This window comes from Pelophylax lessonae (assembly GCF_965119305.1).
Source record: "Pelophylax lessonae genome assembly, chromosome: 13".
In the NCBI taxonomy this organism is placed as follows: domain Eukaryota; kingdom Metazoa; phylum Chordata; class Amphibia; order Anura; family Ranidae; genus Pelophylax; species Pelophylax lessonae.
This window is the reverse complement of record NC_138780.1, coordinates 39903083-39915652: the sequence shown is the minus strand read 5'-3', so window position 1 is coordinate 39915652 and position 12570 is coordinate 39903083.

The following is a 12570-nucleotide window of genomic DNA, read 5'->3' as shown; positions in this document are numbered from 1 at the left end:
ACATTCATTTATTTTAAAGGGAAGCTTTTTTTTTTTTTATCCAAACAAGAACTTTATTAAACCAACATCGACAACAATGACAGAAATCCAGTACCAGTGTTACAAATCATCATATACATGTATACACATGATAATTAATCCACAGTCCATACACATGTTCAGATGGAATAAGTATATATATTGAACAAAGTCCTTCCAAGAGAGTGCTCTGAAAGAAGAAAAACTGTCCACCACTTCAAACTCTAGTAAAAAGCCCCGTGTGCAGGAACCGCCACCAAGAGTATAAATGGCCCCTTACCAAAATACGATGATCCCCACTACAGGGATCAAATCCAGCCTGTGTAATATATCCGGTGCCTAGATCAGCAGATAACCGGCTCCTAGTATTCCCTCAGCGGCTCCAACCGGAACAGATGTAGATATAAAAGAGAGGGACAACTCCCATGGTGAAGTACGGTCACAGACATGGTTGTTTCCTGGATCGATCCAAAGCTGTTAATAAATATGTTGACTACAACATCAACTGGAATATTTTTAAAATTTGGTCTGATCCTTGGGTCATAAGAGACTAAAAGTCTGTTCAATATGTTGCTAGTAGAGTTAGCAGGAACTCTTGCAAGATCTTCTGCAGACAGTTGGCTTCACCCTGAACCACACATTTATGGTCTGGTCAGGGGGAATTGGTGCTCTCGTCTCATCAAATATAGGAATTCCTATTCAGATATGCATCCTCTGAGATGTCACACAGGATCGGGCTGGCTACTTTCCCCTACACATTTTCTTGGTTTTAGAATATTTATGAAACGGCAAACAAAATGATAAGTATAATGAGAGAAAAGAATAAAAGAACCTCCAATATAGCTAATGTATGCAAAGCAAGGTGGTCCCTGTAAATTTATATCCAGGCTTCCTATAATATGTAACTATGAGCTCCATTTTGTTTGCTGTTTCATAAATATTCTAAAACCAAGAAAATGTGTAGGGGAAAGTAGCCAGCCCGATCCTGTGTGACATCTCAGAGGATGCATATCTGAATAGGAATTCCTATATTTGATGAGAGCACCAATTCCCCCTGACCAGACCTTAAATGTGTGGTTCAGGGTGAAGCCAACTGTCTGCAGAAGATCTTGCAAGAGTTCCTGCTAACTCTACTAGCAACATATTGAACAGACTTTTAGTCTCTTATGACCCAAGGATCAGACCAAATTTTAAAAATATTCCAGTTGATGTTGTAGTCAACATATTTATTAACAGCTTTGGATCGATCCAGGAAACAACCATGTCTGTGAACGTACTTCACCATGGGAGTTGTCCCTCTCTTTTATATCTACATCTGTTCCGGTTGGAGCCGCTGAGGGAATACTAGGAGCCGGTTATCTGCTGATCTAGGCACCGGATATATTACACAGGCTGGATTTGATCCCTGTAGTGGGGATCATCGTATTTTGGGAAGGGGCCATTTATACTCTTGGTGGCGGTTCCTGCACACGGGGCTTTTTCCTAGAGTTTGAAGTGGTGGACAGTTTTTCTTCTTTCGGAGCACTCTCTTGGAAGGACTTTGTTCAATATATATACTTATTCCATCTGAACATGTGTATGGACTGTGGATTAATTATCATTGTTAGCGCTACACCATATCCATTGCATATTGTTTTCCAGATCTGGCATTTCTAATTCTAGGTCAGGTGTTGGCTGCTATCGCTCAGTCTATTGACTTTTTTTATCTTTGTATGATTTTATCCTTACATATTAGCGCAGCAATATCCCCATTTTACATGTATACACATGTCTCACCTCGCCGGAGCTCCACCCACCAGCTCAAAAGTATCGTCCGAGAGCATAGAGAATATCGGTGACAAAAATCATATGGATCTACTCTGCAGGGCACAATACAATGCCCATCACCAGAGCAAGCCTCGGGGTATCCAGCCATGGTGCTCCCAGTTTTTCAAACTTGGCCACGATTCCCCTATGTTGAAAAATAACTTTCTCTATTCTCAAAACATTCCCCTTTGTAGTAATCCATTCTTTCAAAGTCGGGGGATCCTTTGATTTCCAATGTACCATAATCAACATTCTAGCCGTAATCACCCAGAACGCAATCGTATCATTCAATCGTAATCACCCAGCACGCGACGGCTTCCCCCTCAGTCTCCTCTGTGGGTCGGGCTTCTCCCTCAGTCTCCTCCCTTTCTCCTCCTCCTCCTTGGGCAATAGCATGGCTTCTCCTTTCAGCCAATCGGGAAACGGGTCTCAGGACCCGCTTCCTGATTGGCCAGGAGGAGAATCAGTGTGGCAATAGCGAATATTCATTCGCTATTGTCACACAACTGGGTGGGCTCAGGGTGCAGTGCTCTTCAAAAAAAAAACAAAAAAAAAACATTGGAATCATGCCTCCTACGCCCTGTGTGTAGATTAGGGGCCCAGACACATGGATAGGGGGGCGGTGCCCCTGCACCCCCAATGGACAGGCAACTACTGGGTATGCACCCTGCTAATCAGCTTGTGCTGTGACTAATCATTAAGATTATGAACATGGGGCCCCCAAGGATAGATTCCTGAACTTGGTGGGTATAGTAAAGTGCACCCAATGAAAGTGAAATTGGATTACATGGGATTGATTAACCGGTTGCCGACCGCCGCACGACTATATACTGCGGCGGTCAGCCCCGGCCAGGCAAAGTGACGTATATATACGTCACTTGCCTGTCACTTCCTTGTGAGCCAATAGCGGGCGAGCGCGCGCCCGCCGCGGCTCGTTCACAGGGAAGTCAGTGCGTGTGACTCGCACTCGCCGATCGTCGGTGCAGAGGGAGAAAGTCAGGCGGCTGATGTAAACAAGCCACCTGTCATTCTCCCCTGTGTAGAAACAGTGACCATACGGTTCTACTATGTAGGACCGTTGATCACTGTTCCTACACCTCAAGCCACAGCCAATCACAGTAAAAAGCACGCCCCTAGGGACACACTTAACCCCTCCTTCCCCAATAAAGTTAACCCCTTCCCTGCCAGTGTAATTTTGCAATAACATTGCATATGTATAGCACTGATTACTGCAGTAATGTCACTGGTAACCCCAAAAGTGTCAAAAATGTCAGTCAAGGGTCCGATCTGTCAGCCGCAATGTCGCAGTACCGCAAAAAAAAATTGCAGATCGCCGCCATTACGCGTTAAAAAAAAAACACCAAAAATGACAGAAATCTTTCCCTTAGTTAGTAAACACAATAACTTTTGCGCAAACCAATCAAAATACGCTTTTTGCTATTTTTTTTAACAAACATATGTAGCAGAAAACAAATTGGCCAAAAATGTTAAAAAATTTTGATTTTTAAATTTTTTTTGGGGGGGGGGGGGGGGGAATTTCATATAAAAAAATGTGAAAAAAAAAAAAAAAAAGAATTTACACTCTTTTTTTGTTTATAGCGCAAAAAGTAAAAATCGCACAGGTGATCAAATACCACCAAAAGAAAGCTCTGTTTGTCGGAAAAAAAAGGGCGTCAAATTAGTTTAGGTACAGCGTCGCACGACCGCGCAATTGTCCGTTAAATTCGCGCAGTAAAAGATCGCAAAAAAACTCCTGGTCAGGAAGGGGGTAAAATCTTCTGGGGCTTAAGTGGTTAAACAAAGCATATGCTTATTCTCTGTATACACTGCACTCATATATCACAGTCCTTGTACTAAATACTGCTGACTCCTGGTGACACAAGTGACAGTCTGACAGACACACATAAACCTCAGGACAAGGGAATGTTTTTAAAAGTTAGGCTCTTCAATTACATTTCCTTATTTGCACACAAACAACTATGTACCTCCAGTGCCTTCGCAATCCTTCTGGGAAGATCCTAGAAACAACAAAGATCCTAAATCTTGTGCAAAGATGCTTTGATGCTTACCGTTAACGCAGGTGGTCAGACACTAAAGCTTCTGTTTTCTTCCTCTATATCAGCCCCCTTTCCCATAAGGCAAGCAGGCCTTCCAGGTACTGGGTTGCTCCCAGGACTTATACACAATGCTATAGTGCCCGGCTACCACACCAGAGCATGCTGAGTAAAGCTGAGTAAAGCAAACAGGTACTTGCAATTGGTAGATAACCAAGGTTCACAATAGTCAGGGTCAAAATCCAAAGTCAAAAGGAGAATAGTTGATATCCAATCTGAGGTCGTCAACGAGGTAATCCAATCTAGCAGAGCAGGGCAGACAAACAGGTAGCCTGATCAGGTATTACAAACGCTATCACAAGCATGAGACTGCAGGCTTGGGTGGCTTAAATCAGGTTTGGTCTCCACCCAGAGACTGGCTATTTTTTTTTTTCCAAGGCCATTTTAATGACCTTGAAGGTGGACAGACAGACAAGGAGAATGCCACAGCCAAATCCAGGATGCTGAAATGAGGAGCAGGAGCGCTAGATGCTCCTGACAGATGCCCCTACTTGTGCTTGAGAATTTTCTCACAAGATTTGGGATCCTTATTCTTCCCAGGATCTTTCCAAAAATTTGGTGACGTCACATTCTGTGGTGCGGAAGTTGAAGGAAAGGTTAGTACATTTTATATTTTTCCAACAGTTTTTTATTTAGCATTTTGGTATGGGCCCTGCTTAAATAAGTAGGCCTTTCCTTTTTTTTAGAAGGTGCACATTGCTCATACTCCCCCAAATATGAGTAACCTAAAAAAGCCATTGACACATGCTTGGTCACCCTACCATAACAGTTTGGGGCAGGTCCATGAAGACTTGGGCTCAGAGGAAGTGAGTTAAATTATGCTGTCCGAACTGTAGACATCTAAAAACATAAACATACTGTGGAGGAAATCTCTGGATTAAGGCTGAATAATGCTGTTTTTTTTACTCTTTGAACCTCCTTTAGCTATTTGGATGTGTGTAATAGAAGTCTGGACAGCGGCCATAAGCTTGTTCCAGTTCTGTGCAGCTGCCCCCCTGCTTTGCTGTAAAAGTGATCCCAGTGGCTGTAGAGCCACCCAGTTACTTTTAGGAGACTTATGGCACTTTTCCACTGCAAGTACCGGCTCGGCTCTACTCGGCCCCGCTTGGCCCCGCTTGGCCCTGCTTGGCCCGGTTTGCTTTTCCACTGCTGGTACCGCATGGTACGGGGTTGGAACGGTTCGGTACGGTACGGTATGGTTTTCTTTTCCACTAAAGTAGTACTAAAGTTAAGTGGGTGGGATAACAACGGGGTGGGTGGGATTCTCTGACCAATCAGTGGCTAGTAGTGACTGCATGCAAAGGATTGTGGGATATGGTACCAGTTATGGTACCTGTTGGAACCACAATCGAGTAGGTACTGTTTTTTCAGAGCCGTACCGTACCGTTCGGTTCCATGCAGTGAAAAAGCTCCGCCGTACCGTACCGAACCGTTCCGACACTATACCATGCGGTACCAGCAGTGGAAAAGCACAAAAGCAAGCCGAACCATTCTGTTCCATGCAGTGGAAAAGCGCCATTATGTACCCTCTTGCTGGCAACTGCCCTCAGTGGTTTCCGGGCTCTCCTGCTTTTCCCAGTAGCCCAGAACCACAAGAAATTAAATTAGGATGGTGACTGAGAGGAGATTGTGGAATATGAACCTAAATCAGAGCCCGAAAGAGCTCAGCTCTTAAAGAGGAGGTAAAGCCTGTAAAAAAAATATATTTTTGGTTACCCGCAAAGTAAATGCATAATGTGCTAGTATGCAACGCAACGTATGTGACACTTACCTGCAAACGAAGCCCGCGTTGTCCCCACTGGAGGCCGCATCCATCTTCGCCCGTCTTCCTTCCGGGTCTGCGGACTCCGAATGTGATACTGGCCGGAGCCGCATGACATCACTCCCACGGATGGGCAGGACAGGGCTCTGAAGAAATGGCACTGGCGGCCGTTCCTTCAGAGCGCATGCGCTGATGACGTCATTGGCTGCATGCAATGTAAAAATTTTCTAACTGGTGCAAGTTTAGGAGATATTTACAGTCAGGGCAGCCATCAGAAATGTTCAGGCCCCTTACACAGCTTTGGGCCCCCTGGGCCTGACCACCTGGCCACTGAATGCCTACAGGAGGGAGAGGAGGAGAATCAAGCATTTAGCGGGTGCAGCAGGTAAATAGAGTGATCAGTTCCTCTATATGCTGCCCCTGTCACCCCCCCCCCCCATCCAGGTGTACAGGGGGCCGCATGGGACCCTGGAGCATGGGGCCAGGTTGCACATGTGTCCCCTGTAGTTATGCCCCTGGATGACAGCGGTGGTGGTGGATGGGATCAGTGGCAGTGGTGGTGGATGGGATCACTGGTGGTGGTGGATGGGATCAGTGGCAGTGGTGGTGGATGGGATCAGTGGAGATGGTGGATGGGATCAGTGGCAGCGGTGGTGGATGGGATCAGTGGTCGTAGTGGTGGATGGGATCAGTGGTGGTGGTGGATGGGATCAGTGGCAGTGGATGGGATCAGTGGCAGTGGATGGGATCAGTGGCAGTGGATGGGATCAGTGGCAGTGGTGGTGGATGGGATCAGTGGCAGCGAAGGTGGATGGGATCAGTGGTGGTGGGGATGATGTCGGCCAGTGACGGCACTAGGCCCCGATCTCAACTGTGCAGTTTTCAGTTGTCCTTGCACCAACATGGCAGCATACACGTGGTAGTAGGCTACCATGGATTGATGCTAGGAAAGGAAAATGAAGCGGAGTTCTGACCCCTGCGAAAAATACTGTAGCTGCTGACTTTTAATATTAGGACCCTTACCTGTCCAGGGATCCCGCGCTGTTGGCACCCCAGCTGATTTTCAGGTCAGGTCTCAGGTGCTGTCACCGCAATTCTTGGTAAGGGGAACCGGTGGTGAAGCCATTTTCGGCTTCACAGCTGGTTCCCTACTGCACATGCTGCGTTTTCTAACTAGTCCGAGCTGGGGGAGGAATAAGGAGGGGGCCCAACTTCAGAGGGACCTCGCTGTGGCAGAGTCTCATGGAAGTGGGGACGGGTACCTGTCGCACGTTCCCCCCCTCCCCCACGAAAGGTGCCAAGTGTGGCACCAGAGGGGGGGGTTTGAGGAAGCAGATAAGTGGGGCTTACACTTTTGGGTGGAACTCCGCTTTAAGTACATGATACAGTTTGAACAGCACTCAAACTGCATAGACAGCCCAAAATCAATGCAATCCTATGAGCAAAGTTTACATTGTTGTAGTGCAGTTAAGCACAGTTAAAAAAAAGTAGGAGTATGCTGCATATTTTTGCAGTGCAAATTCAGAGACTGAGCTACAAATGCGCTTCAAACGCACCGCACCCACACTCCTGCTCCTGCGCAAACCGCCATAGGTATACATCGGTCGCGCAGAGGAAGCTATGGAGTGAGCGCGAGCCGCCGCCGCCGCTCATCAGCGGGGACTCCGATGCACAGGGCAGGCGGCTCCGATTGCCGCTTGACACCTGCGATCGTTCCCCGCTGAGAGAGAAGAACCTTCGGCTGTTGTAAACACAGCTGACCGTTCTTCTCCCTGGAATGATCACAGAGCTCCTGTGATCCTTCTATATAGGATCACAGGTCTCTATGACCATTTCACAAGCCACGCCCCCCCCCCCCACAGTTAGAATCACTCCCCTAGGCTCACATTTAACCCCTTGATCACCTGCACGGTTAACCCCTTCCCTGCCAGTGTCATTATTACAGTAACAGTGCATATTTTTTAGCACTGATTACTGTAGTAATGTCACTGGTCCCCCCAAAAGTGTCAAAAATGTCAGTCAGGGGTCCGTTCTGTCCACCGCAATGTCGCAGTCCCGCTAAAAATCACAGATCACCACCATTACTAGTAAAAAAACAAAAAAAAACAAAAATGACTTAAATCTTTCCCGTAGTTAGTAGATGAGATAACATTTGCGCAAACCAATCAAAATACGCCTATTGCGATTTTTTTTACCAAAAATATGTAGCAGAAAACAAACTGGCCTAAAATGTTAAAAAATATTGATTTTTAATTTATTTTTTTTGGGAATGGTATATAGCAGAAAGTGAAAAATATTGTTTTCTTTTTTCAGAATTGTTGCATTTTTTTGTTTAAAGCGCAAAAAATAAAAATCGCACAGGTGATCAAATACCACCAAAAGAAAGCTCTGTTTGTGGGAAAAAAAGTACTTCAATTTTATTTAGGTACAGTGTCGCACGACCGTGCAATTGTCCGTTAAAGTAACGCAGTGCTGAATCACAAAATATGGCCTGACCATTAAGGGGGAAAATCCTTCTGATCCAGAAGTGGTTAAGCCTTGAGAGCCAAGCCCCAGAAAATGTATAAAAAATGCACTGCAAATGCAGTGCTAAATGCAAAATGCATGCAAAACGCATTCAAGCGCTCGTCAAGTGCAGAGGCGTAGCGTGGGTTGTCAGCACCCGGGGCAAGGCAAGTAATTTGCGCCCCCTAACCCGCGGGATTTTAGCACTCGAGTCTCTTCCACTAGATTAGTTAAATAAACCCTTACCCCCTAAGCACATGTATTGTTTGTTAAGAAAATACTGATGTAATTAAAGTAAAATTCATCTAAATGCAAGTTTATTTTCAAACACTTTATTGAGTGCCAACGTGCCCCCTTTCAATGCAGAGTGACCAGCGTGCCCCCTTTCAATGCACAGAGACCAGCGTGCCCCCTTTCAATGCAGAGTGACCAGCGTGCCCCCTTTCAATGCAGAGTGACCAGCGTGCCCCCTTTCAATGCAGAGTGACCAGCATGCCCCCTTTCAATGCAGAATGACCAGCATGCCACCTTTCAATGCAGAGAGACCAGCGTGCCCCCTTTCAATGCAGAGAGACCAGCGTGCCCCCTTTCAATGCAGAATGACCAGCGTGCCCCTTTTCGATGCAGAATGACCAGCGTGCCCCCTTTCAATGCAGAATGACCAGCGTGCCCCCTTTCAATGCAGAATGACCAGCGTGCCCCCTTTCAATGCAGAATGACCAGCGTGCCCCCTTCAATGCAGAATGACCAGCGTGCCCCCTTCAATGCATAGAGACCAGCGTGCCCCCTTCAATGCAGCAAGACCAGCGTGCCCCCTTTCAATGCAGAATGACCAGCGTTCCCCCTTCAGTGCAGAATAACCAGCATGCCCCCTTTCAAAGAGACCAGCGTGCCTCCATTCAATGCAGAGAGACCAGCGTGCCTCCATTCAATGCAGAGAGACCAGCGAGCCCCCTTCAATGCAGAGAGACCAGCGTGCCCCCTTTCAATGCAGAATGACCAGCGTGCCCCCTTTTAATGCAGAATGACCAGCGTGCCCCTTTCAATGCAAAATGACCAGCGTGCCCCCTTTCAATGCAGAATGACCAGCGTGCCCCCTTCAATGCATAGAGACCAGCGTGCCCCCTTCAATGCAGCAAGACCAGCGTGCCCCCTTTCAATGCAGAATGACCAGCGTTCCCCCTTCAGTGCAGAATAACCAGCATGCCCCCTTTCAATGCAGAATAACCAGCGTGCCCCCTTCAATGCAGAGAGACCAGCGTGCCTCCTTTCAATGCAGAGAGACCAGCGTGCCTCCTTTCAATGCAGAGAGACCAGCGTGCCCCCTTTCAATGCAGAGTGACCAGCGTGCCCCCATTCAATGCAGAGTGACCAGCGTGCCGTGCCCCCCTTCAATGCAGAGAGATCATCGTGCCTCCTTTCAATGCAGTGACCAGCTTGCCCCCTTCAATGTAGAGAGACTTACCTGCAGCGGCAGCTTCTCCTCAGTTCCCCGAATCTCCTCGAGTCCTCCCGACTCCTCCTCGGCCAATGGCATGCATTCGCCTTCCGGCCAATCAGGAAGTGGGTCTCATAATGGGTGGCCTCTGGCTCTAATCAGGTGATTAAAAAAGACCATTGAACTCCATGCGTGCGGGTGCCCCGCATGTAGATTAGGGGGCCGGGGGCATGGATGGGTGGTTAGCGCCCCTCCGCCCCCAACGCACCAGCCGCCACTGACCAATGGGCAGGTGAAACACAGTCTAGCCCCTCCCCGCCCCGCCATTTTCAGCAATAGGGCAGCCGCGCTGGACATATCCCAGCCTAAAGATGGAGGCAGCCGCAGACAGTGTGTGAACTGTGTATGTCAGAGTCAGACAGAGTGACACTGCGGATGCGCCCCCTCAGATGTTGCGCCCGGTGCGGCCCGCCCCCCCCTGCATCCCCCACGCTACGCCACTGGTCAAGTGCATGCCTAGCGTGCTTCTAATGCATGTAAACATGCAATCAAAAGTGCTCAGCTATGTGCAGTTTCTGGTGTGAATAGGCCCTTAGTGTAATCCTTTCTGGAAAATATACAAATAATAAATGTTCACAACCAAAAATGACAATTCTTAGGCCTCATGGGACGTTTTTACAGCGGCAGTTTTTAGCGTCGGACGTTTTTTTCTACAGCCAGTAAACTCCCCAGCATGTTATCCTATGTCTCCATGCACACACAGGCTGTTTTCAGTTTTTGTCCGGGGCTATTTTCTGGCTGTAAAAAACTAGTGGGTTTTGAGTGGCATTTTTCAGCTGTAAAAATGTCAATAAACGCTAATAAACGCCAAAAAATGCTGCTAACTGTTGTTTTTTGACGTTTTTTTTTTTATTCCATTGTTTTTTTTTTAAGCCGGGGTTCTGTTTCGAGGTGTCGTTGATGGAACATAGCCTGGGCTCACACTGCGTGTGATTTGCACCAAAAACGCACCGCATTCCTGTGCATATGTGATGTCTGTGCGATGCGATTTGAGCCATATATTTTATATGGCTCAAATTGCATCACATTTGCACCAAAATGTTGTAGGACCCTTTTTTTTCTCCACACCTAATCGCGTTACATGGGTGTGAACACCCATGCGATGTGATTCTGGCAAGCGCGCTGCATTTTGCAATCTGTTTTGGGGTATCGTTCATGGAACATGAAGCCCTGTTGACATTGTGGCGATTTGGCATGCGATTTTTCATGTCGAATCATGAGTCAAATCAAATCCTATTGCCGGAAACGGCACCGGTTCACACCGAGAGCGGGGTTTGAGATCATTCAGCTGAATGCGCACAATTTCAAACACGCATGTCAGTGCGACTTCAGGGGGCGATTTGACAGACATCTGTACAGGTTCATGCACAGATGTCTATTGAAATCTCCCTGAAGTCGCCAAACGTAGTGCAGAAACTACTTTTGGGAATCGGTGGCGGCGCCGCAAAGTCAGGGTTGCACCAATTCGGACGGTGACGTTGCCGGCAAAACGCTCTGATTTGACCGATGTGAACGGGGGCTTAATATTCCAAGAACGACGCCCTGAAACAGATTGCAAAATGCAGTGAGCTTGACAGAATCGCATCGCATGGGTGTTCACACCCATGCAATGCAATTTTGATGCGGGGAAAAATGGGTCCACATTTGTACCAAAATGTTGTAGGACCCTTTTTCCCCTTGTACCTAAATCTTATCGTATGGGTGTGACCACCCATCAGACGCAATTCTGTCGCGCATTGTATTGTGGGAATATTGAGAAAGTGGGAGTTACTAAAATAGCAGAGAGGTGATTTTTAGTTAACCACTTGCCGACTGCCTAACGACGATTTACGTCAGCAGTTAGCCCCTCACAGGCAAAGCGACGTAGTACTACGTCGCTAGCCTGTGAGGCTCTAGGGAGCGAGCGCGCGCCCCCGGAGGCACGCTCCCGCCCCCGCTCGCTCACGGACGGACCCCCCCCGCGCGAGTGACCGGAGGACCCGATGTCCGCCGGTCACTCGCGATCGTTGGTTAAACCGAGAGAAAGGCAGGCGGCTAATGTAAACAAAGCCCCCTGTCATTCTCCCCTGTGTAACAGCACAGATCATACGGTCCTGCTATGTAGGACCGTAAATCTGTGCTGTTACGTGAAAAGCCACATCCAATCACAGTTAGAAACACGCCCCTAGGGACACACTTAACCCCTCCTTCTCCAATAAAGTTAACCCCTTCCCAGCCAGTGTCATTTTTACAGTAACAGTGCATATGTATAGCACTGATTACTGTAGAAATGTCACTAGTAACCCCAAAAGTGTCAAAAATGTCAGTCAGGGGTCCGATCTGTCCACCGCAATGTCGCAGTCCCGCAAAAAAAAATCGCAGATCGCCGCCATTACTCGTTAAAAAAAAAACAATAAAAATGACAAAAATCTTTCCCTTAGTTAGTAAACGCAATAAATTTTGCGCAAACCAATCAAAATACGCTTATTGCGATTTTTTTTTACCAAACATAGGTAGCATCAAACAAATTGGCCGAAAATGTTAAAAAATTTAGATTTTTACATTTTTTTGGGGGAATTTCATATAAAAAAAAGTGAAAAATATTGTTATTTTTGCAAAATTGTCGCTCTTTTTTTGTTAATAGCGCATGATCCAAAAAATCGCAACAGGTGATCAAATACCACCAAAAGAAAGCTCTGTTTGTGGGAAAAAAAAGGGCGTCAATTTCATTTGGGTACAGCGCCGCACGACTGCGTAATTGTCCGTTAAAGTTACGAAGTGCCGAATCGCAAAATAGGCCCTGGTCAGGAAGGGGGTAAAATCTTCCGGGGCTTAAGTGGTTAAAAACGCCAATAAACACGGAGAAAATGCCAATGCAAAAAAAGCTA